Source organism: Peromyscus maniculatus, chromosome 4 (assembly GCF_049852395.1).
Source record: "Peromyscus maniculatus bairdii isolate BWxNUB_F1_BW_parent chromosome 4, HU_Pman_BW_mat_3.1, whole genome shotgun sequence".
Classification (NCBI taxonomy): domain Eukaryota; kingdom Metazoa; phylum Chordata; class Mammalia; order Rodentia; family Cricetidae; genus Peromyscus; species Peromyscus maniculatus.
In genome coordinates, this window is record NC_134855.1 from 127,828,291 (window position 1) to 127,853,204 (window position 24,914).

A 24,914-nucleotide genomic window follows, 5' to 3' on the forward strand; every position below is an offset into this window, starting at 1 on the left:
TGGAACTTATCCTTTGAGGGAACTAATTCTCCCTTTCTCAACAAGCATTGACCACCTGAAGTTCTTCTCAGGGTGGGATCATGTGGGGTTTCCCCAATTCACAATGGCATGTCAACTGGTGTTATCATTATGCTGGACTTGGTCAGGTAACCATATATTTAAACATTCATGGATGCATCCTGTCACATAGAGAAGGTACTATCTTAAAGCAGACATCTTGTCTCTGGTTCTTCTTTGCCCATTCTTCTTTCCTTGAGATTTAGGTGCAAGGACTGCATTGCAGATATATCAGTTTGGGTGGAACACTGCAAACTCACTTATTCTCTGCAGTGTGACCAGTTGTGGTCCCCTGTAATATTTTCTATTTGTTGAAAAAAGAAGCTTATTTGATGTGGTTTGTAAGCTACATTCATCTATGGGTATAAGGATAAATATTTATAATATAGTTAGAAATTATATTAGTTTAGAAAAATGGCAGTAGTAGATTCTCCTCTCAGGTCTATGACTTTTCTATCCACAGACAATTGAATAGGTTCATGATACAAGGCATAAATTCCCTCCAGTTGATCTGATACCAATTCCAATTAGACAGCTGCTTGTTACCCTGAAGATAAAAGTACCACTATTACACCATTTTGTATATGTTGCCAGTCAAGTTGTTACATAGTTGATAGAGTTTATAGCTCAATAGAATTGTTGATTGCTTCTCTCTCTCTTGGTAAGTTGCTTAGTCTCTTGTGATACCATAAGACACAATCCAGAAGGAGGAGGCTTCCAGCTCAGTTCCAGCATGATTTCTCCAAGACATGTGTCCCAAGTGTGTGGTGTCTTCAGTTATCTGGTTTTGCCTTTACCTTCAAGTTCTGGGAGGCAACCAAAGACAATTACAATACATTCTGTTGTTTTGAAAGTCTCTTAGATTGCCCAGAACAACTGACAGTTTCTCATGTCTGACACTGGGGTTTTTGTGCAATAGTCAATGGCTCTTGGAGAAAGCATTACCACCACAAGTGGAATAAGGTTACTTAAATTATTTATATATTTATACATATACATTAACAGATATTATATGTATTTTTAAGTAAACTTAAAATGTATTTACCCATGGTTTCTTCAATCATCCTTGATGTTCCTTACCCCTCCTCTTTGCAGCTCCCTCAGAATTGTCTTCCTCACCACAGACACCTCCCCTAATTTTTCCTATTGTAACATCTATGTGCTATTGTTACCCTCTCTATAGCTCTTCCTTCCTAACTCTATGTGGTCCCTTTTTATTTTTCTGGTATCTTTGGTTACTCCAGGTTATATATTCACATCTAAATATTTGAAAATAAGAAACACAATAAAATAGAATATTTGATATTTGTCTTTCTCAGTCTGGGTATCCTCACTGAATATGATATATTCTAGTTGCATCTGTTAACTTGCCAACTTCATTTTCTTTTGCAGTTGAATATAATTCAATTATGTATATGTAGCATGTTTTTGTTCTTTTTCTTTTCTTTTCTTTCATTTTTTTTGGTTTATCGAGACAGGGTTTCTCTGTGTAACTTTGTGCTTTTCTGGATCTCGCTCTGTAGACCAGGCTGTCCTCGAACTCACAAAGATCCACCTGCCTATGCCTCCCAAGTGCTAGGATTAAAGGCCTGCTACACCACTGCCAGGCTCTTTTTTTTCTTTACTTTTTATTAAGAGATTTTCTATTCATTTTACATATCAACCACAGATTCCCCTGTCGTCCCTCCTCCCACCCCCAGCCTTCCCCTGCAACCCATCCCCTATTCAAACCTCCTCCAAGGCAAAATCTCCCCTGGGGAGTGAGCAGAGCCTGGTACATTCAATTGAGGCAGGTCCAATCCCCTCCTCCATGAACCAAGGCTGAGCAAAGTGTCTCAGCATAGGCACTAGGTTCCAAAAAGCCGCCTCATGCACTGAGGACAGGCCCTGGTCTCACTGCCTAGGGGCCCCATAAACAGTTCAAGCTGAACAACTGTCTTACTTATCCAGAGGGCCTAGTCCAGTTCCATGGGGTTTCCTGAGCTATTGGATCACAATTCATGTGTTTACACTAGTTTAGCTAGTTGTCTCTGTACTTTTTCCAATCATGGTCTCGATATCTCTTGCTCATATGATCCCTCCTCTGTCTTGTCGATTGGGCTCCTGAAGCTCTGCCTGGGGCTTGGCCATGGATCTCCACATCTGCTTCCATCAGTCACTGGATGAGGGTTCTATCATGACAGTCAGGGTGTTCAGCCATCTGATCACCAGAGTAGTTCATCTCAGGTACCCTCTCGACCATTGTCAGTAGTCTATAGTGGAGTCATCTTTGTGGATTCCTGGGGACCTCTCTAGCACTCTGATTCTTCCTATTCCCATGGTGTCTTCATTTATTGTGGTATCTCTTATCTTGTTCTCCCATTCTGTTCCTGATCCATCTAGGACCTCCTGCTCCCCTAAGCTCTCTTTCCCCCGACCCTTGCCCTCTATTACCCCCACACACCCCTAGTTTGCTCATATAGATTTCATCCATTTTTCTGTCACTGGGTGATCCCTGTGTCTTTCCTAGGATCCTCTTTACTAGGTAGCCTCCCTGGAGTTGTGAGTTGCAGTCTGGTTATCCTTTGCTTTACATCTAGTATCCACTTATGAATGAGTACATACAATGTTTGTATTTCTGAGTCTGGGTTACCTCACTCAGGATGATATTTTCTAGTTCCATCCATTTGCCTGCAAACCATATGGTGTCATAATTTTTTCTCTGCTGAGTAGTACTCCATTGTGTACATGTACCACATGTTCTTTATACATTCTTCAGTTAAAGGGCATCTAGGTTGTATCCAGGTTCTGGCTATTAGGAATAATGCTGCTGTGAGCATAGTTGAGCATGTGTCCTTGTGGTATGATTGAGCACTCCTTGGTTATATGCCCAAGAGTGGTATAGCTGGGTCTTGAGGAAGATTGATTCCCAATTTTCTCAGAAAGTGCCATACTGATTTCCAAAGTGGCTGTACCAGTTTGCATTCCCACCAACAGTGGAGGAGAGTTCCCTTTGTTCCATATCCTGTCCTACATAAGCTGACTTCAATGTTTTTGATCATAGCCATTCTGACAGGTGTAAGATGGTATCTCAGAGTCATTTTGATTTGCATTTCCATGATGACTAAGGATGTTGAGCAATTCCTTAAATGTCTTTCAGCCATTTGAGATTCTTCTGTTGAGAATTCTCTGTTTAGCTCTATAGCTCATTTATTAATTGGACTGTTACGTATTTTGATGTCTAATTTCTTGAGTTCTTTATATATTCTGGATATCAGTCCTCTTTCAGATGTGGGGTTGGTGAAGATCTTTTCCCATTCTGTAGGCTGTTGTTTTGTCTTATTGACTGTGTCCTTTACCCTGCAAAAGCTTCTTAGTTTCAAGAGGTCTCATTTATTAATTGTTGCTCTCAGTGTCTGTGCTACTGGTATTATATATAGGAAGTGATCTCTGGTGCCAATGCATTCAAGACTACTTACTACTTTCTTTTCAATCAGGTTCAGAGTAACTGGATTTATGTTGAGATCTTTGATCTACTTGGACTTAAGTTTTGTGCACAGTGACATGTATGGATCTATTTGCAATCTTCTACATATTGACATCCAGTTATGCCAGCACCATTTGTTGAAGATGCTTTCTTTTTTCCATTGTACACTTCTGGCTTCTTTATTAAAAATTAGATGTTCATATATATGCGGATTAATATTAGGATCTTCAGTTCAGTTCCATTGGTCTACATGTCGGTTATTATACATTTATTTACTGAAGGACATTTAAGATGTTTCCATTTCCTAGCTATTGTAAGCAGAGTGGAAATGTTCAAGTGTCTGTGGGGTAGGATGTCCAGTCTTTGGGGAATATGACAAGACTGATATAGCTGGATCATATAATAGATTTGTTTTTAGCTTTGTTGGGAATTCTCCACACTGATTTCCAGAATTGTGGCACCCGTCTTCATACCCATCAACAGTGAATATGAGTTGCCTTACTGCCCTATCCTCACCAGTATTTGTTTTCAGCTGTTTTCTTGATTTTCATCACTCTGGCTAGGGTAAGATGAAATCTCAAATTTGTTTTAATTTCATCTATAATTCCAAAGAAAATAGATGTTTACTAAAGTAAATTTTTCTTGTTTATTCTCTCCCTGTATATTGTAATTTTTTACTTGTTTGTCTCTTTGTTGCTGCTTTTTTTTATCCAATATGAATGGCTGTTCATGAAGGCTCTTTTCTGCAATGTGCAAATTACTGGAAAACTGTGTTTGGAAGTTTGAGGCAAAATTTTATCATTGAATGTTATTGATAATTTTTGATGCACTTCAATGTTTGAAAAATGGTATGCAAATCAATAAATAATTAAAAAGATGATGACAGAGGAAATCCTTTGGGGAAAAAGTATTTCAACCAGAATCATTGAATTTCTCTTTCAACACTTCAAGGTATCAACCAGAACAACAAACAATAATACATATACAAATAATAACATGGTTAGGTGGAGAAGTTCAAAAAATCCTTTAATAGACTTGAAAGTGTAGCTATTGATTTCTAAGGAGATCACATTGGAGTTTTAAGGAAACAATTGTGTGGGATACTATTGAGTTCAAGTAGATGACGGCTGTGAACTCCATTAAGCTCCAGCAGAAGGGAGTTCACAGCATTTGCTTTGTGGTAGATTGTCAAACCTAACTGGCAAGGATTCCAAAGAAAACAAGGGAATCAGCTACAATTCCCCCTTTCATTAATTGTGCCCTGCATCATATGTGACTTTGGCAAAGCCTTTCTCATTACATGTCATATTTCTTCATCTGTAAAGTAAAAACAATAATAAAAACTATTGTCATCAGGACTCAATGAATTAACCAATGTGAAGAGCTTAGGGGAAGGGCATCTTCATAGGCAGTTGCAAATATGAGGTAAGATAGGTATTATGTTCACTGTTGGTTCATGTCCTACATCTCAGTATGTGACCCATGTTCCCAAGACTACCATATAATGCCAGGTGAAAGCGAAAGTCACATTTGTACTCTACTCATTTTCAATCAGTGTTAGATTTTTTTAAGGTGGATATGTAAGTGGTGGATTTTAAGAAACTTCTTCCCAAATACTTCTCTCTAGATGTACACTGATAGAACACAAGAAATTCTTCATTTTGGCTTCAGATTCCATAAGTAAGATAATCACATTTCACACAGGGTGTGTCTGAGGTGAATGTATCCTCAACATGAGTGAGGAAGTAGTAGCTATAGGATATAAGGCCTGTGAATGTCAGAGGAACATTGACAATGCACCAGAAGACCATTTATTTCCATCTAAACAACAACAACTACAATTGTAGTCAGAATGTTTCTCTGGTCCTGCCTGACCCTGCAATGAGGACAAGTCTCTCCCTCCCATTGTCCCAAATCCATTTGGACCCAAGTTAACACACAGAGGATCATATTATTTATGAACTGTATGGTTTATGGCAGGCTTCTTGCTAGCTAGTTCTTATATCTTAAATTAACCCATTTCTATTAATCTATGTTTTGCCACATGTTTCATGGCTTACCAGTCTGCTGGCATGTTGTTTCTTGGGTGGCAGACTTGCATCTCTCTTTGCCTTTCTTCTTCCTATCTCTCTGCTTGGATTTTTCACCTGCCTTGCCATAGGCCAAAACAACTTTACTCATTAGCCAATGGGACAAACACATATTCAAAGCATACAGAAAGACATCACACAGCAAACAATAATATCCAATAATATGTTAGCAGCTCACTCTACCTCAGGAGTGATGAAGTAGAGTTTCAACATTACAACAGCCTAGGGTTTTATAGCAAGGTTCCTATGTTGCATCAATTTTTCGACCAAGATCATGTCTAGGTTAGACAAGAGACACATTGATCACTCAGTACCTGCAATGAATCCAACATCCTGGGAGTCAGGAATGTGGATTTTGGAATTTTTGATTAGAAAAGCATTCGAATGCTTTAAGTGGGGCTTAATGGGCCATCCTAGTAGGAACATAGGAGACAGTAGTGCTGAGGGTGATCTGAACTGTGGGAGCCCAGCTCAAGAGTTTTTAGAGGAGATGAGTGTTAGTATGTGGCCTAGAGACTGTTCATGTGATATTTGAGCAAAGAATGTGGCTGCTTTTTTATCTTGTCTGAAAATTTTACCTGAGAATAAGTTGATAAGTTTTGGATTAATTGTGTTGACAAAGGAAATCTCAAAATAGTCTAGTACTGACTCCTCCATGTGGTTATTAGTGTTCACTCTTATGATGTAATGAAAAGGAGCAAGCTGATCAAGGAAAAATACAAGACATACATTTTGAGGGGAAAGGGGGCACCAGGAAGTGGGATGGAGCTAAATCCTGTGTTCAAAGAGACAAACAGATTAAAGAAATGCCTGGTGTTAAATGGAATAAAAGTTGATCTCAAAGCAAGATCTCACCAAGCTAAGCTTCCAACTTGTGAAAAGGAATTAAATAAAAGCTTAGGGTTAGGTGTGATGGTACATACTTTTAATCCCAGCACTCCAGAGGCAGAGGTAGGCAGATCTCTGAGTTTGAGGCCAGGGTGATATACAGACTGAGTTTCAGGATAGCAAGAATTAGGCAGTGAAGAAAACCATGGAAAACAGAAAGAGGGTGAACGTGTAATTAAATGAAGTGACCATATTCTAGCTCCAACAAGCAACAGAACTTGGCAGCTTTGGTCATATGATTCTGGCTTTAGAGTCAAAGATAGAAGAAAGGGAATATGGAAGTTCATTCTGTGACTAAGGAAACCCACTGAAACCAAGTGTTCATCAGGGGTGTCCCTGCATGGAGGACTAATGAGGCTATTGTATGAAGCTGTGAAAGCAAAGCCTGGGTGGCCTTGGAGACCCAAAATTGTTGAAGATGCTAGAGTTATGGGATACCTGCTGAAGAGAGCTACCAACAGGGAATGAAACTAGCCCAAGAGAATGAAGTATGTTGCATTCAACAAAGATGAAAGGAATTGAAGATATGAGGATTGCTTTTGTTGCTGGGTCCTAAGGGCTTCCTCCAGGAAAGGGAGTAAGAAGTCAAGGCATCAACAACATAGATGCCAGGAGTCAGGTCACCAGCAACAAGCTCAATTTATTCCAGAAGGTGTAAGCCTTATATACCCTCTACCCTGCCCAGCAAAGAGTGTGTTGATGTGATATGACTCCCACTCATTGGTCCACATCATCTCATGCGACCACTCAGATGCCATTGTCTAGGCCAACAGGCACATCCAGGTTGACTTTCAGGAAGTATGTTATATGCATGCTCTCATTACTGGTTTGGACCAGCTGGCTCTCAGGCCTATTAGGGCTCAGTCATTCCAAATATCCACCCTTTTATTATTTTATGGGATATGCTCAGTGGGAGCTAGGGTGCATTACCCTAACCTTGTTGGCTCTACCTTAGGTGAGCTCAGCATAATGGACTGTGCCTGTACTAGGTTGACCTGCCAAGCTAAGACAGGCACTTATCCATCATTGACTGATGGATAACATCATAACAAGCTCTTATCCATCATTGACTACCATCTCTTAAAGAACATCAACCCTAGAGAGCCATCCAGGTGGTAGGCTTTAGGCAGTAGCCTTCTGTATTTCTGTGAGCCACATGTGCATTAACTCTCTAGGAGGACTTTGTTTCATGTATCTGAGAGCCAATAAAACCTGCAGGATTGCATTTGTGGCCACCCTTTGTTGGTGAACCTGTTGTAAAAGAAATTTGAACAAGAGAAGGATTAAAAGTACCTTTCTGCCACGAAAGGCATATGTGGGGATCTGAGAGGGATCAAAGAGTCTTTTGATATTGTTCCAGACATTAGTCAAAAGTTCAACCTCCAAGGACATGGCTGGAACTCTAGTCATATTTAGTAAATGAATTTGTTCTTGAAGTAATATGGAGTAATTAAGGAACTTATCTGACCAGGATCCTTTTCTGTATTGTTTCAATTGAAGTCTTTCTGATGATGCATTAGCAACCTTCTGGGGGTGGGGCAAATTGCTTTATATCTAGGGTCACATGACAGTAATGACATGTCCTTACTAATGCCACAGTAGTGGAGCAAATAACAATATAAAGCGTTAAAAGAGCATACATTATCCCTCTGACGCTTCTTCTTTGGCCAAAGTCTCTTGGTCCCTTGCCAGATGCATATGTCTGGAAGGTATCCATATTGGTGTGGCAGTATTCTGAAGAAAAATGCAAGGATACCCTCACCCATGATATAATAGGGGTGAAGGGGATTGCCATTAAAGGGTGATGGAATTCCTCCAATACTACAGGGGCAATGGTGTCTCCCGAGACAGGTAAGTCCAATGTCTGTAAGTAGGGCTTAATCACTTATCATCAAAACCGAGAAAATTAATATGAAAAAGATCTTCCACCTGGGCCAAGTTTGGATATTTCTTGGCTTCTGAGATAAATTATTTTTTACCAAGAGCTCTTTAAGTATTCTATTAGTTTGCTCTACAGTAACCTGACCCTGTGGGTTATACAAAATTCCTGTAATGTGGAACATTTTCCATGGACTCACAAAGTTATTAAACTTCTGTGACACATAAGCAGGGTCATTGTCAGTCTTAATGGCCCAAGGCACTCCCATAACTAGAATTGCTGACTTGAGTACCTTAATAACATTAGCATCCTTCTCTCCAGGCAAAGCCAGGGCATACATAAAGCCCAAGCAGATATCTACTATTACATGTACATCTCTTAAATTGCCAAAGAATATATAATGAGTAACATCCATTTGCCATATAGCATTGGGCAATAAGCTATGGGGATTTACCCCTGCTCTTTGGATGGGTCTGAAAGGGGAAAATGGTGCACAAGTAGCACAGATCCTAGATAGATGGTTGCATTGCAAAATTGGAAATTCTGGGAGCAATTTGTACAGGCCCTGTGGTGACAAATTAAATTGTTGGTCTAGTGCTCAAGCTTGTTCTAATAAATCTACAGCCACTGTTAAAATAATGATATCAGTTTTCTCATTCCCCTTGGCTATTGGTGAAATTATTATGGCCACTCCACATAGTTAAAAGGAAGATTTATTTAGTGGGTAAATACAAATACAAAAACAAAAATACAAAAAAGGGAAAGGTAGGTAGTGGGGTCTGGGGAAGGTGTATCGTAGTCCAGCGGTGTTCTCTGGAGCTCTGCTCAGTCAACCTCCACCATCTAGGGTCCAGGAACAGAGCGAGCACGCTGGCCCATCCAGATCTTAGGTCTCTCAGCAAATCCCTTGGCCCCGCTTTGTAGGCCTTACAGTTGCTGAAGCTTCAATGAGAGTTGGAATTTCCAGATCAAAGCTGGAATGGCTACCCACTACATCTCCCCCTTTTTGTCTAAATAAGAAGGTTCTAACCTAATAAAAGACTAGGTACAAAGGAATGATTATCAAATATTGTACAGGAATAATGAGGGATAATGACCTAGATAAGATGGAACTACGACCAATGTGGAAAATATCAAGCAAGAAACACATTCTAAAATACAGAGAAGTATAGAGCATAGATAAATGGCATGTTAAAAAGATCATTCCAAAAGGTGTCCTATCCTAAAGAACCTGAATCTAATACTTAATATGTTCTATCTATATATAAAGTTGTAACTATCACTGACAGTATTCAGTCCCGTCAAAGACCTGAGATGGAATATAATGGTACCTGAGAAATAGTAGATGGATGCAAACAACTTTCGGGAATCTTGCAAGAGTAGACCAAGACAACTGGCAGCCTGGACAGTCACCTAATGTTTCTCAGCATTGTTGGTGCATTCAAATTGGCTACAGGCTTAGAATATCTGACAGACCATTTTCAGAAGCAGGAATTCCGAAAGACCATCTTACTCTGTCTTGGCAGAGTACACTGCTCGCTTTTCTTGTGTCCCACTTGTCCAGAAAAGACAGCATTGCATTTGTACTGTCAGCAGTTGAGGCAAGGGCAGTTCTTTGCCCAGTAGGCCATTTTGTGCCAAGAAGACAAACTTCCAAATGGAAATGTCTTAGAAGCCGAACATTCTCTCAGGATCAGATTGGTGCAGCCAGGAGCAATTGTGTCTCACATCAACAGAATTATGAGTTATTTAACTGCCATATTCTCTAGGTCTATGAAGTGTTTGAAGATTACCTGTCCATCTGACCTATGTATCTGTAAATCTGGATAGCCTAACTAACATAACTATAGAGATGACAAGCATAAGTGACTATAAATCCATAAGTCTTATCTACCAAAATAAACTAAGGACTAAGGCTTCATGTAAACAAGGTAAACAGTCTATAAGCAAATGTATGGTAAAGAATGATGACTTCAAAATTGTGACAATACACAAGATATTTGTAACAGAGGTAGGAATATATAGTGCAATATGCAGTAGAACAATAATCTTAAATATATATCAATATACTGAATATCCTAAACAGAAGTAGAACATACATAAATTATGACAGATATAAATTTACATTTGTATCAATATAAAATTGTTTCAAATAAGAGTAGAAATATGTGTACATTATAACAAATATAGTTCTGTATTTGTATCAATATACAAATTATCTTAAACAGGAATATAAAAATAGTTTATATTTGTATCAACATATAAGAATCCATAACAGTGCAAATTATCTAAGGCTACTATTTTACTAAATTTGTTTACTAGTATATACAATAATCTACCATGTATAATATCTTATACCTATCCATTCCATTTCTTCTTTTCCCTTTTTTTAGAATATTGAGTCTAATATTTTCTTCCACCCCCAACCCTATAACCATCATCCATAACCCTGAGAATTATGAAACCTAAGGGAGAAGGGGCATCGTTTTCTTAGAATTGCTTCCTGCTATTTAGGGGGTGATGTTATCTCTGTTGGGTACTGTGAGAAAACCCAGATAGTTAAATCTCAGTTAGACTAACTGTAGGTTCTGCAGCAAGTCTTAGATTAATGGGTAAGATTGTCTGAAATTTTGGAAGAAGTGTAGTGTGATGAGGATTACCATGGCATCATTCTGGATTCGGTAGAGTTGTTGTTGTTGGGGTCCCATCTTCCTTCTGGAGACTTCAGAGATTGCTATTGGAAAAACTTATTTGTTATCAAAATAGAAAGTTTGGATTTAAAGAGGACATAACATGTAAGAAAGGATTCTGAGAAATCAAGAGTAAGCATGGAGAGAATTATAATCTTGAAGACAATGGTCCCTTTTATTGGTTTCTTTCTGCCCCACACCAGAGGGCTCTTCTGATATGGGACTGAAGAATCTCTCACCCTTTTCTTTTAGCAATATGCTTGGGTTTAGAGAAGGAGTGAGCCAATTCCATCTCCAAAGCCAGCTTGGCTTATAGTTGGATTGGATTTTTAGATTGATAAAGATATAGATGTTAAACAGTGAGATTTTACCCTGTGTAGATTGGTACCAATAGATTCTTTCTTTCTACTGTAAACATCCGGATATCCAAGGCCTTATGATTTCTGGAAGATGGGTATTTTCATTATCCTGGAAAGACAAAAACAGAACCCTACCCCACCCTTTGATTGTTAAATTTTCTTACAACTTGTAGAGATGTCACATTGGTGGATGATCTTTTACTTCTCCTCATCAAGGGTTTTTTCCAGTTTGAATCAAATTTTTATTAATTTTGTTGGTATCCATAGCTTTTCTTCTCCTGCTGAAACAAAAGCAAAACCCCTTCCCCAATATAGAACATATCCAGGTTTCCATTCTGAGATCAGCACATCCTTGAAATAAGCCGATTGGTTTAGCTCAGGTGTTTTGTCTGTCATTCAATGTCTCTGCACAGCTGTTGTTCCTTTCTCATCAGCATTGAGAAAATTCAAGGTTAATAAAGCAATATGCAATCTATTTCTAGGAGTCATTGTTACCTGTTGCTGTTTATTTAGCATATCCTTTAAAGTTCAATTGGAACTTTCTATGACTGCTTGGCCTGTGGGATTGTGCAGTATACCTGTAACATGCTTTATATTGTAATAAGCAAAGAATTGTCTCATTTTATTGGAGACATATGCTGGGGCATTGTCTGTCTTAATTTGTACAGGTATTCCCATGATGTCCATAACTTCTAATAGGTGTGTAATCACAGAATCAGCCTTTTCAGAAGTCATAGGAGTTGCCCATTGAAATCCTGAATAGGTGTCAATGGTATGATGTACATACTTTAATATTCCAAATTCTGCAAAATGAAACACATCCATCTGCCAAATTTCAATTTTTGTATACCTTTTGGATTGCTCCCTGCAGGTAATGGAGTTTGGTTATAGATGGAACAAGTAGGACATTTTTTCACAATATCCTTAGCCTGTTGCCAAGTGATGGAGAAATCCTTCTTCAAGCCTTTGCTATTTACATGGTATTTCTTATGACATTCTGAGGTGTCTAGCACATTACCTATTAGTAACTGATCAATCTCAACATTACCTTGTGCTAGAGGTCCTGGCAGACCTGTATGAGATCTGATATATATATATATCAGATCTATATATATAATATATATAATGTTCCCTTTTTCTGATTTCCTGCAATTGTATGAATAATGAAGTTAATTCTGTATTATCAAGAATAAATTCAGCAGTTTCAATATGTAAAACAACTCTCTGTGCATATTGAGAGTCAGTGACTATATTGAGGGGTTCTGTGAAGTCCATCAGTACCATAAGAATGGCATACAGTTCTGCCTTTTGTATGGAGTTGTATGGACTTTGTACCACTTTACTTAAATCTCCTGATTTATATCCTGATTTCCCTGATTTATTTGCATCAGTATAGAATGTGAAGACTTCAGAAATTGGCTTTTGTCGTAAAATGTGAGAAAGGACCCGTTTAGCCTTCTTTATGAATTCTATTCTCTTGCTTTTGGGATAGTGGTTGTTAATCTCTCCCAAAAATTTACTGCAGGCTCTCTGCCAGTATTCATTATCTTTCCATATTGATGAAATTTCCTCATTAGTTAAAGGTACTATACTTTCTGCTGGGTCCACTCCTGTCAACTGGCAAAGACTTAGTTTACCTTTTTGAATCAAATCAGAAATCTTTTCTATATAATTCTTTAATTTCTTATTTGGTTTACGTGGTAGGAATATCCATTCCAATATAATATCTTCCCTCTGCATCAAAATACCTGTTGGAGAATGTCTGGAGAGGAATATGACAAGAATGCATTTAAATTCTGGATCCACATGATCCACATGTGCTTCTCGAATTGTCTTTTCTACTAGATCCAATTCCTTCTCAGCTTTGGCTGATAATTCTCTTGGACTATTTAATTCTTTGTCCCCTTCTAGAGTATTAGCCAAATTTTGTAGTACATCTTTGGGTATTCACATGATACCTAGTAAGTTGGAAATGATTCCTAATAACTTTTGAAATTCATAAAGAGTCTGCAATTGATCTCCCCTTAGTTGTACCTTTTGGGGTCTAATTTTTTGTAGCTCCATCTTATATCCTAAGTAATTAATAGAATCTCCTCTTTGTATTTTTTTCAGGAGCAATTTGCAGTCTGTAGCAAGGCAAAACAGTTTTTAATTCTTCAAACATGCTTTCTAATGTATCTAACTTTGGATCAGCTAATAGGATATCATCCATATAGTGATAAATTATGGATTGTGGAAACTTTACACGAATTATCTCCAATGGTTTCTGCACAAAGTATTGGCACAAAGTAGGGTTGTTTAACATTCCCTGTGCGAGGACCTTCCATTGATATCTCTTCACTGGCTGAGAATTATTATAATTAGGTACTGTGAAGGCAAATTTTTCTCTATCATTTTCTTGTAAGGGTATGGTAAAGAAACAGTCTTTTAAGTCAATAACTATTATAGGCCATTCTTTGGGTAGTAGAGAGGGCAAGGGCATCCCAGTCTGTAGGGAGCCCATTGGCTGAATTACTTTATTAATAGCTCTCAGATCTGTCAGCATTCTCCAATTACCAGACTTTTTTAAAAAATAACAAATACAAGAGAATTCCAAGGGCTGGTAGATTCTTCAATGTGTTGAGCATTTAACTGCTCTTGAACCAGTTGTTCTAAAGCTTGTAGCTTCTCTTTTGTCAAAGGCCATTGTCCAACCCAGACAGGTTTATTAGTTAGCCCTTTTAAAGGTAAGACAGTTGGTACTTCTGAAAGTTCAGCAGCAGTTATGCTCTGTTTGTATACAGCCTGAATGGTTGGGGACTGTTTTTTATAGCATGTTATGATATTATTCCTAGAAACATGCATTGGTCTGTATTCCTTTTCTAAGAGTGTAGGAATTTTAATCTGGGTATTCCACTGTTGTAACAGATCTCGGCCCCAAAGATTTACTGCTACATTTGCTATATATGGCTTTAGCCTTCTTCTCTGTCCTTCTGGCCCTATGCATTCAACCCAGATAGAACTCTGTTTTATCTGAGATAGGGTGCCAATCCCTAGCAGTTGGACATCTACCTCTTGCAGAGGCCAATTCGGATGCCATGATTTTGGTGTAATTATAGTCACATCTGCACCTATGTCTACCAGGCCCTCCAGAACCAGGCCATTAATTCGAATTCTAAGCTTTGGTCTTTGTTCATTTATGGAAGTCTGCCAAATTATTTGTTTTATAATGTTCTTTGTAAACTGTGATCCATCTATCAGAGCTATTTTGCCATCCATTGCAGTATCGGTTTTTACATTAGGCATTGGTTTATTCAGTTGTCCTGGAGAGGAATTTCTTCCACAGTGGCTGGGAATGTTCATAATATGTTTGGTTTGGGGACGTGCAAGAGGCCCCCTGAGGAGTTTCCCATCAGTAAAGGGTTGCCTCATATATCTATTTTTGATCTGCACTCATTGGTTCAATGTCGGCCTTTGCCACACCTTCTACATAATCCAGGAAGTGGTTGGGGTCTCCTGTTTAGGCTATTCCTAAAAGGAGTATTACTTCTAGGAGTACCCCATGTACAATTTTTACTTATATGACCTGGTGTACCACATTTAAAACATTTGGTAACATGGGGCCTTCTTTCACCTCTAGGATTTGTCTCTCCTATTCAAGCCTCATTACTGTAGTTAAGAGACTCAACACCATTAGTATACTGAATCCATTCTTCCAAAGGAGCTGATCTGATCTTTAATGGTGTAAATATTCTTCTGCATTCTGCATTAGCATTTTTGAACACCAAGGACTCAGTTAATACTTTTCTTAATTCTTTATCTGGTACAGCTTTTGTTATAGCTGTGTTCAGCCATTGTAAAAAATCAGTGAAGGGTTCATGTGGTCCCTGAACTATCTTTGTGTATATCTCAATTGGTTTTCCAGGTTCTGGAATTTTTCCCAAGCATTTAGAGCTGCTGCATGGCATAGGGATATTGTATGCTCATCATAAGTGGCTTGTACATTCCTGTCAGTGAAACATCCCTCACCAAGTATTTGATCTTGGGAGATCCCAAAACCTCTGATGTTACCTTGTTGTTCTAAACTTCTTGCCTCTTCTCTCAACCAGCTTTTCCACTGTAGCTGTTGGCTATATTCTCGAACAGCTGAAATTAAATTATGCCAGTCATCTGGGGTGATTCTATGTGAGGTAGACCACAAATTTAGCATCTGTCTTACGTATGTGGAGTGTATCCCATATGTAACTACTGCTTCCTTTATATTTTTAAAGTCCCTTGTTGAAATTGGTTGTAATGTATATGTCTTATATGGCTTGGGGTGTGTGTCATCTGCTGGCTTCTCATGGATGATAACAGGATAAGCCATTGTATGAGAGCCATTTAGAGATGTTCCAATCTCATGGTCTTGACCTTCTACTTATTAGGTCCCTTGTCATGTTTACTGAGAGTTTCTTCTAGGGCTTGCAAATGAGCACCTAGGGTCTGTTCTAGGGAGTGAACTTCCTCTCTTGCAAGGGACTCCAGATTTCTCATGGAATCATAGAAGTTTTTATGTTTCTCAGAAACACATGATTCCATGGATCTTATCTTATCAATTAATGATAATCTTTCTTCCTTATATAGTGTCTGAGTAGCCATAACTTCACTCTGGAGAGTTAGTGTTCTATCCATTAAATATTCATATTTACTATCAATTAAATCAATTTTGGGTACAAGCCAGCTTTGTAAATCCTGATTAGCAGATTCAAGAGAAAGAATCCTTTCCTGTAAGCCTTCATTGCTATCTTTTAAAGCAGATTCCAGAGAAAGAATCTTTTCCTGTAAGCCTTCATTGCTATCTTTTAAAGCAGATTCAAGAAAGAGAATCTTTTTTCTGTAAGCCTTCATTGCTATCTTTTAAAGCCTGTATCAGTCCCAATAATGACTCATCTTTGTTTTTATTATTAAACCAGTGTTTGAACACTGTGTGAATTATTACGATGAATGCCAAAATGGTACAGGCCAAATATGCCTGAGGAAGGATGTATATTTCCAGGAGAATGTCATTCATCGTACAGGCAAAAAGGTTTTTAAATTCTTGTGAGGTAATGGTGTCGGCCATATTACAAGAATTACTCAAAATTTGTTAGTCAATTTTAAAATATAAAATTATCAAGTACTTTTACTTGAAATAAGACACTGCTTTACCTTTCTGCGGTTCTGGGGGTGTAGTAGGACTTTTCAGCCAGAAGGTGGCATTGGTACAGCTCCAAAGCAGGGCCTGCAGGTGACCTCGGCTGACTGGAGCTGCAGGCAGGAATCCAGATGGCAGGGAGCTAGAGCCAGAGCTAAGCTAGGGAACTGAGACTGGACTAGCTGCTCCCTTTTTCAGGAATGGAACTGTGTAGGCATCCCTGGTTATATGGAACTTTGCGGGCGGGGTTAGGTACCCACCAGCCAGGGAGGAGGCTGGGGTGGGACCCCATCCAGGCCTTTGGAATTTGCCCCATGTGAGTGACAGATATTAGTGAAATTATTATGGCCACTCCAAGTAGTTAAAAGGAAGATTTATTTAGTGGGTAACTTACAAAAAAGGGAAAGGTAGGTTGTGGGGTCTGGGGAAGGTGTATGAAAGTCCAGCGGTGTTCTCTGGAGCTCTACTCAGTCAACTTCCACCATCTAGGGTCCAGGAACAGAGCGAGCATGCTGGCCTATCCAGATACCCTGCCTTGTAGGCGTTACAGTCATCGAAGTCTCAATGGGGGTTGGAATTTCCAGATCAAAGCTGGAATAGCTGCCCAGTATACTTGGCCAAGATTCATGGTAGTTTGAAATGTTATCAAATATGTGATTAATATCTGGGCTTAATTCTTTGATTCAATACATCTTGTATTGAGAAAATTGTATTGGCTATTGGATTTAGAGCATCTTTTTTTCTTTTTTTGTTTTTGTTTTTGTTTGTTTTTTTGTTTTTGTTTTTCAAGACAGGGTTTCTCTGTGTAGTTTTACACCTTTCCTCGATCTCGCTCTGTAGACCAGGCTGGCCTCGAACTCACAGAGATCCGCCTGGCTCTGCCTCCCGAGTGCTGGGATTAAAGGTGTGTGTCACCACTGCCTGGCTTGATTTAGGGCATCTTTAACCCTTGACAATGCCAGAATTATTCTCACCTGTAAAGCATACTGACTATCAGAAATGATGCTAATAGGCACATTTTGATACTCCATTGGGATTTTGAAAAGTGCCAATAATTCTTCCAGCTGTATAGAATCAGGATTTGGAATAGCATATGTTTTATCTTCTACTTTTCTCTGAATCAGTATTCCATATTTAGTCTTGTTGGCATCTGAGAAGGCTATGGTTGTGTGAGGAATGGGCTTAGATGATGGTACTGAGTGAATGGGTATCTCTATCAGCAACACTGGCAGCTTTAAGTGTATTCAACTTTTGGAAAATGGTTGTCAATTGTTCCCATTAACTCAGTAACCATGTCTTAAAAGTAAATGGAACCTGTCAAGAAAGCCTGTGTATTTTTAAGGAAAATGGGAAAATTACCATATCAGGCTCTATTCCTAAGTCATTTGAGCTAGCATTCAAGCCTTTTGATCAATTTGAAATATCTGATCAAACTTAGAGGTAACTCTATGTAAATCTGAGTATACCTGATGAATGCACATTAATGAACCAGCCTGCCAGAGTGCCCCCAGGAATCTTCAGGTGTCCACAGGTTTATAGCCAACAAGGGCAACTCAGGCACTACAGGCTGCTGGTGGATAGTATAGTAAGAGCCTTTTCTAGAACACTTTTGGCCCCATGAGGGAACTTGACATTCTGTGAGGGTCATGTAGGTCCCTCTAAAAATGAAAACAGTTCCATCACTTCCAGTTTTGGAGTAGGTATGAAGGGTTTAAGCCAATTTGTTGTCCCACATAAATGCTATAGTTTGAAAGGGAGTATTTGTCTTTTATATGTAATTTGAATGACAAAGGGTGAACATCCTTAGCAATAACAAAGCCCAAAACCAAAAAGGAGGTACAATTTGGATATCATCCAGTGCTATAATTAACTTTAAGGAAGCTAAGTCTTATATCATTGATTTAACAATTTGTTAATAAGCTGAATCAGGGTGTGCCAATAGCAAATCATCCATATATGTACTAGCACAACATCCTTAGGAACATTAGCTAGAGCCTAAGAAACATATAACTGACATACTGAGGGAAGGGGTTTATTCCCTGTGGGAGAACCACCCATTGATACCTCTTTACTGGCTTATTCATGTTTGGTTCCCAGACTGTAAAGGTAAAGTAACCCCTATCTTGTTACGCTAAAGGAATCTGAAAAAAAGCAGTCTTTGATGTCTAATGTTGTGATATAAAGGGAAGGAGGAATTGTGCTAGGGTGTGGGAGGCCTGGCTGCACAGAGCCCATTTGTTCCATCTGATCATTGACTGCACAGAAGTCTTCCAATAGATGATACTTTCCTGAGTTTTTTGGAATAACAAATATTGGAGTATTATGGCTACTGGTGGATGGTTCTGTATATCCAGCACATGACTGTTCTTTAAGTAGGTGTTTTAATTTTGATATTTTATGCTCAATAATAGGCCATAGTTCCACCCATACATCTTGGTTAGAAAGCCAGTTGATTGGAATAGGGTCTTGTTTTTCAGTAGCACTGGACTTTAGGGAAGAGTGGCCCTTAGAATTAACATGGGTGCTGCTCTGGGTCTCAGCTAGTAGGGCTCATTTTGTTATGAACCACAATATCATCAAAGAAGATCCTATTATCTGTTGTAAGGATAGCCCCCATATCCTCCAAGATGCCCCACAAGTTTTATGTACAGTAGAGATGATAGGGTGAATGGCTCCTCAATTGCCATCAAGGAACTTCCAATGGACCTATTCTGTTTATCAGCTCAGAGAGCACTGAGGAAGACTGTGAAGGCAGCAAAGGGGCCACTGTTGGCATCAAGATCTCTAGTAGCTATTACTCATTTATGAATATCCTCATTGCAGATAGCAGCTACTGCATTGTGGTTGGGGGCATTAAGACCTTCCCATGTCAATTGTTTAATCAGCATCTCCCAAGTGGGGCCAGGATCTATCATCTACTCCACTACTTCATTAACCAATATGAGGAAGATGGCAAACAACTCCCCTGGCTGCTGGTTGAGGTTGCAAAAGTATGCAGATGGGTCACAAGGAGTGCAAGACTTAGTGCCCTGAAGGCCAATTCTGAGACCTGTTGGAAATAAGTATGTTATCCAGTTTGGGCTTGTGTGGCAGGGTCCTTGACCTTTGAGCATCTCAAGAGAAACAGCAATGTTGTATTGTATATTAAGATGAGCCTGAGCCTCAGCCTGGTCATCATAGGTAGCACAGCAGTTTATGGAAGACCACAGGCTCCAACACTGTCTTCATCAAATGGTACCAGTCATAATAAGTCTGTAAATGTAAGCCCATTGCCATAGGACTTGCTAAAATATGGCGAGTCAGGACCCTATTCATTAACAGCGTTATGGACCAAGGACAGGTCTGCAGGAGGGGCAGGTAGGTATCCATGATTAGTTGGCCCCATTGGGGCCCACATTAACTAGAAATGCATGGTGGGAATGCGCAGCATCATAGGTGGAATAGGATAGGAAGTATGTAGAGCAGCTGGCTCAGTGGGCAGAGAGCAAGGCAAATGACTCCATGGATACTGCAGTAGAGGGATAGCTGCTCATAGCATAGGGGGAGCAGAGAGAGGGGCTTACAGTGTAGGCTTAGGAGATACCACAATAATTTCCTCTCTCTTTCTTTTTCCTTTACTTACTTTTGTCATGTATGCATTTCCTCCTCCATCTCCTCATCATCACAGGTAGAGGAAATAACAATCATGGATAGAATGGAGGTGATAGAGGGGAACTTTAGGCTAGCAATTATAGCCAACAAAATGGATGTAAAAGACAATTGGAGGGACATTTCCCGGGCCTCTTCCCTTTTTCTAGACAGGAACAGAGCTCTCATCCAATGATCAGGTTCCCACATATTCTCTGAAGAGATCCATGGGGCAAGCACTGCAACCTCCATCCAAAACCTTTCTAGTTCTGGTGTTGTAACCTGAGCCCTTGGCTGGTTAAGTGGAACTTGAAGGCTCCAGGATGAGCCTCTTTATGGTGAGTGGGGAGACAACTCACAGTGGTAGAAGGTACAATAGATAACAGGGAAAGTGAAAGTGTGTGTCAGACCCAAGTGTCTCTGAACAAGTGGTGGCTGTCAGGAGCCACAACACTGAATAAAAGTATATGCCACCCTACCATACAGACAGACTCACAAACAAGACAAACAACAAGGAAAGGAGAGGGGGTCCCGGCAGTTACCTAGCTGCCAGGACTGCAAACAATGAACATGGAGGGGGCTATTCACTGAATTGCACCATTCAAGGTGGTGCTCTACCAGCACCGCAAGTGAGAGGAGGGAGACAAGCAGAACCATGTTCAGGTGCCAACTGTCTCTGGATCCTAATGGCTCCCTCTGGGGAGGGGGTGAGAAAGCATGGCATTGAAGACACAGATGCAAGGATTCAGGTCGGGAACAATAAGCTAAATTTATTCCACAAGGGGCAAGCAAGCCTTGTATATACATCCCACCCTGCCTGGGGAGGCTTCTGTTGTGAAGGCATCTGTTGATGTGACGTGGCTCCCCCTCATTCGTCTAAGTCATCTCACACCACCACTTGGACACCTTTGTCAAGGCTCTCATGTAGACCCAGCTTGGATCTCAGGAAGTGTGTTATGTGCATACTCTCAATACCACTTTGGACAGGCTGGCCCTCAAGCAGGCCTGTTAGGGCTGAGTCACCAAACTCTTTGACATCAGACATAGATATACAGAGTTTGTAGTTTGTCCAGCTGGTTTTTGGTCTTGTTTGGTCCTATGATTTTCTCATTATGTTCCCTTTCTTCTATTTTGGAATGATAATGTATATCCTGTGCTACTATATATTGGTGATCTTCTATTTGATTTTCATTTTACAAGAGAATACAGCAAAGAGACTGCTTGAATTTCAGAAGAGACTATGAACTTTGGACTTTAAAACAAGTTGGCGACTTTTATAGACAATGGGGACTTTTGAAGTTGGACCAAATGAATTTCTGCTTTATGGTATGGCTACAAGCCTATGGGGGCCAGTGATTGGAAAGTGGTAGTTTGAATAGGAATGGCCCACATAGACTCATGTGTGTGAATGCTTGGCCCATAGGGAGTGGCACTATTAGGAGGTATGGCCTTATTGGAGTACATGTGCCCTTGTTGGAGGAAGTGTGTCACTATGGAAGCAGACTTTGAGGTTTCCTATGCTCATGCTTGTTCTAGTGTAGCAGCCTTATTCTGCTGCCTCTGGATCAGGATGTACAACTCTCAGCTCTTTCTCCAGTATCATGTCTTCCTATATGCTGCCGTGCTTCTCACCATGACAGTAATGGACTAAACTTCTGACACCGTAAGCCAGTCCCAATTAAATGCTTCCCTATATAAGAGTTGCTGTGGTCATTGTGTCCCTTCACAGCAATAAAACTAATGATTGTCTTTATGTGTCTGGATCACGTCACTCACAATGTCATTTTTAACAGCTGAGTGAAACTCCATTGTATAAATATACCACATTTGATCTATCCATTCATCAGTTGAGGGACATTTAGGTTGTTTCCAATTTCTGGTTACTATGAATAAATCTGCTATAGATATAGGTAAGCAAGTGTATATATATATATATATATATATATATATATATATATATATATATATATATATATATATATATATATATATATATCCAACAGTCATATAGCTGGGTCTTGAGGTAGATCAACTTCCAGTTTTCTGAGAAACCATCACATATGGATTTCCATTGCTGCTATACAATTTTGTACTCCTGTCAGCAATGGAGGAGTGCTCTCCTTGCTCCACATCCTTGACAGCCTGAGTTGTCAGTTGTGTTTTTGACCATAGCCACTCTGACAGGTGTAAGATGGTATTTCAGTCTATTCAATTGGCAGTTCCTGAACATTTTTAAGTGTTTCTCAGCCACTTCAAGTTTCCTCTCTTGAGAATTCTCTCATTAGATCTATATCCCATTTTTAATTGTATTATTTGGTTGTTACTGTCTAGTTTCATGAGTTCTATATTTATTTTGATCATTAGCCCTCTGTCAGATGTGGGGTTGCTGAAAATCTTTTTCCATTCTATAGGCTGCTGTGTTGTCCTATTTATAGTGTCTTTCAGCTTACAGAAGAGTTTCAGTTTCATGAGGTCCCATTTATTAATTGTTGATCTTAGTGCCTGCACAATTAGTACCCTGTTTAGAAAGTTGTCTCCTTGCCTCTATACACTCAAGACTATTACCCACTTTCTCTTCTATAAGGATCAGTGTTTCTTGTCTTACGTTGAGGTCTTTGGTCTTTGATCCACTTCAACTTGATTTTTTTGCAGGGTGAAAGATATGGGTCTATTTGAGTTCTTATACATAAACATATCCAAGTAGACCAAGACCATTTGTTGAAGAACCATTCTATTTTCCATTGCCTATTTCTGGATTCATTATCAAAAATCATTTGTCATGAGCCGGGCGTGGTGGCGCACACCTTTAATCCCAGCACTTGGGAGGCAGAGGCAGGCGGATCTCTGTGAGTTTGAGGCCAGCCTGGACTACCAAGTGAGCTCCAGGAAAGGCGCAAAGCTACACAGAGAAACCCTGTCTCGAAAAAACAAAAAAAAAAATCATTTGTCCATAGACATTTGGGTTTTGATTAGGTTATATTGATCAACCTGTCTGTAATTATGCCAATGTCATGTGGTTTTTATTACTGTAGCTCTGTAGTACCACTTGAAGTCAAAAATGATGATATCTCCAGAGTTTCTTTTATTTTTTAGTATTGTTTCAGCTAACCTTTGTTTTTCCTTTGTTTCTTATGAAGTTGAAAACTGTCTCTTCAAGGTCTGAAAATAATTGTGTTGGAATTTTGATGGCAATTGCTTTGAGTCTGTGAATTTCTTTTGGTAAGATGGTCAATTTTTGTGTTAATTTTACACATCCATGAGCATGAAAGATCTTTCCACCTTCTGGTATCTTATTCAGTTTCTTCCTTCAAAGACTTGAACTTTTACTAGATTGGTTAGAGTTACACTGAGATAGTTTATATTATTTGTAGCTATTGTGAAGATTGTTGTTTTCCTGATTTCTTTCTCAGCCTTTTTGTCATTTGTATATAGGAGAGCTACTAATTGTTTTAGTTATTTTATCTAGCCACTGTACTGAAGGTATTTATCAGCTGTGGAAGATCCCTGGTTGAATTTTGTGGGTTGCTTATGTATACTATCATGTCATCTGCAAATAGTGATATTGACCTCTTCCCTTCCAATTCCCTTCTTATTGCTTTAGCTAGAACTTCAAGTGCTATATGGAATAGATAGGGAGAGAGTGGGCAGCCTTGTATTGTTCTTGATTTTAATGGAATTGCTTTGAAATTCTCTCCATTTAATTTGTTGTTGGCTATAGACTTGCAGTAAATTGCCTTTATTGTGTTTAGGTATGTCCCTTTTATCTCTACTCTCTCCAAGACTTTTATCAAGAAGTGGTACTGGATTTTGTCAGAGGCTTTTTCAGCCATCTAATGAGATTATCATGTGGGGTATTTTTCTTTCAGTTTCTTTATATGGTAGATTACATTGGCTGTTTTTTATATGTTGAACCACCCTTGCATCCCTGGGATGAAGCCTACTTGATCATGGTGGATGATGTTTTGGAGTGTTCTTGGATTTTGTTTGTGAGTATTTTATTGAGTGTTTTTCCATCTATGTTCATGAGGGGAAATGGTCTGTAATTTTTTTTCTTTGCTGAATCTTTGTGTTGTTCGGGCATCAGGGTAACTGTAGCCTCATGAAATAAATTTGGAAATAGTCCTTCTGTTTCTATTTTGTAAAATAATCTAAGATTTGGCTTTCACTTTTCTTTGTAAGTCTTATAAAATTCTGCACAAAAAGTACCTGGTCCTGCACTTTATATTTGTTGGGGAACTTTCAGTGACTGCTTCTATTTCACTAGGGGTTATATCACTATTTAAATAACTTATCTGGTCTTGAATTAATTTTGATAAGTGAGATAAATTGAAAAAAATCCATTTCTTTTAGATTTAACAAAAAAGAAAATCTATCCCATTATATTCATTTCTGTGCATATTCAAGACCTCCTATTTGCAAGAAAAGGGTATGCCCAGACTTTTAAGGGATTGATAATACAACAATGTCTCAGCAGTATTGGCGATAATGGTATGTATATAATGTGCATCTCAGAAAGGAGGGCATGTTTTAAATGTAGTCAGCTTGAGCATTTGGTAGAGTATGCCCCTCTACACATCCAGCCCTGAAAGGTAAAGAGGAGCTTTCTGTGGCTATTTGTATTGCCTAGGCTTTTTCCTCACTGCCTGATATGTAAGGACTGGGCTTTCCATCTCAAACTGAACAGATTTCCTAGTACATCCCTTAGC

The 24,914-nt window shown here is 39.1% G+C and overlaps 1 long non-coding RNA gene across 1 annotated transcript; it reads right to left on the bottom strand.

Annotated features, from left to right (window-relative positions):
- Nucleotides 1-11,061: 11,061 nt before the first annotated feature.
- LOC143272774 (uncharacterized) lies at nucleotides 11,062-11,655 on the bottom strand. Its single transcript, XR_013050362.1, has 2 exons — nucleotides 11,594-11,655; nucleotides 11,062-11,114 (listed from the first exon to the last, which is right to left on the bottom strand). It is a non-coding gene; the product is annotated as an uncharacterized LOC143272774 (long non-coding RNA).
- Between the last annotated feature and the right edge of the window lie 13,259 nt (nucleotides 11,656-24,914).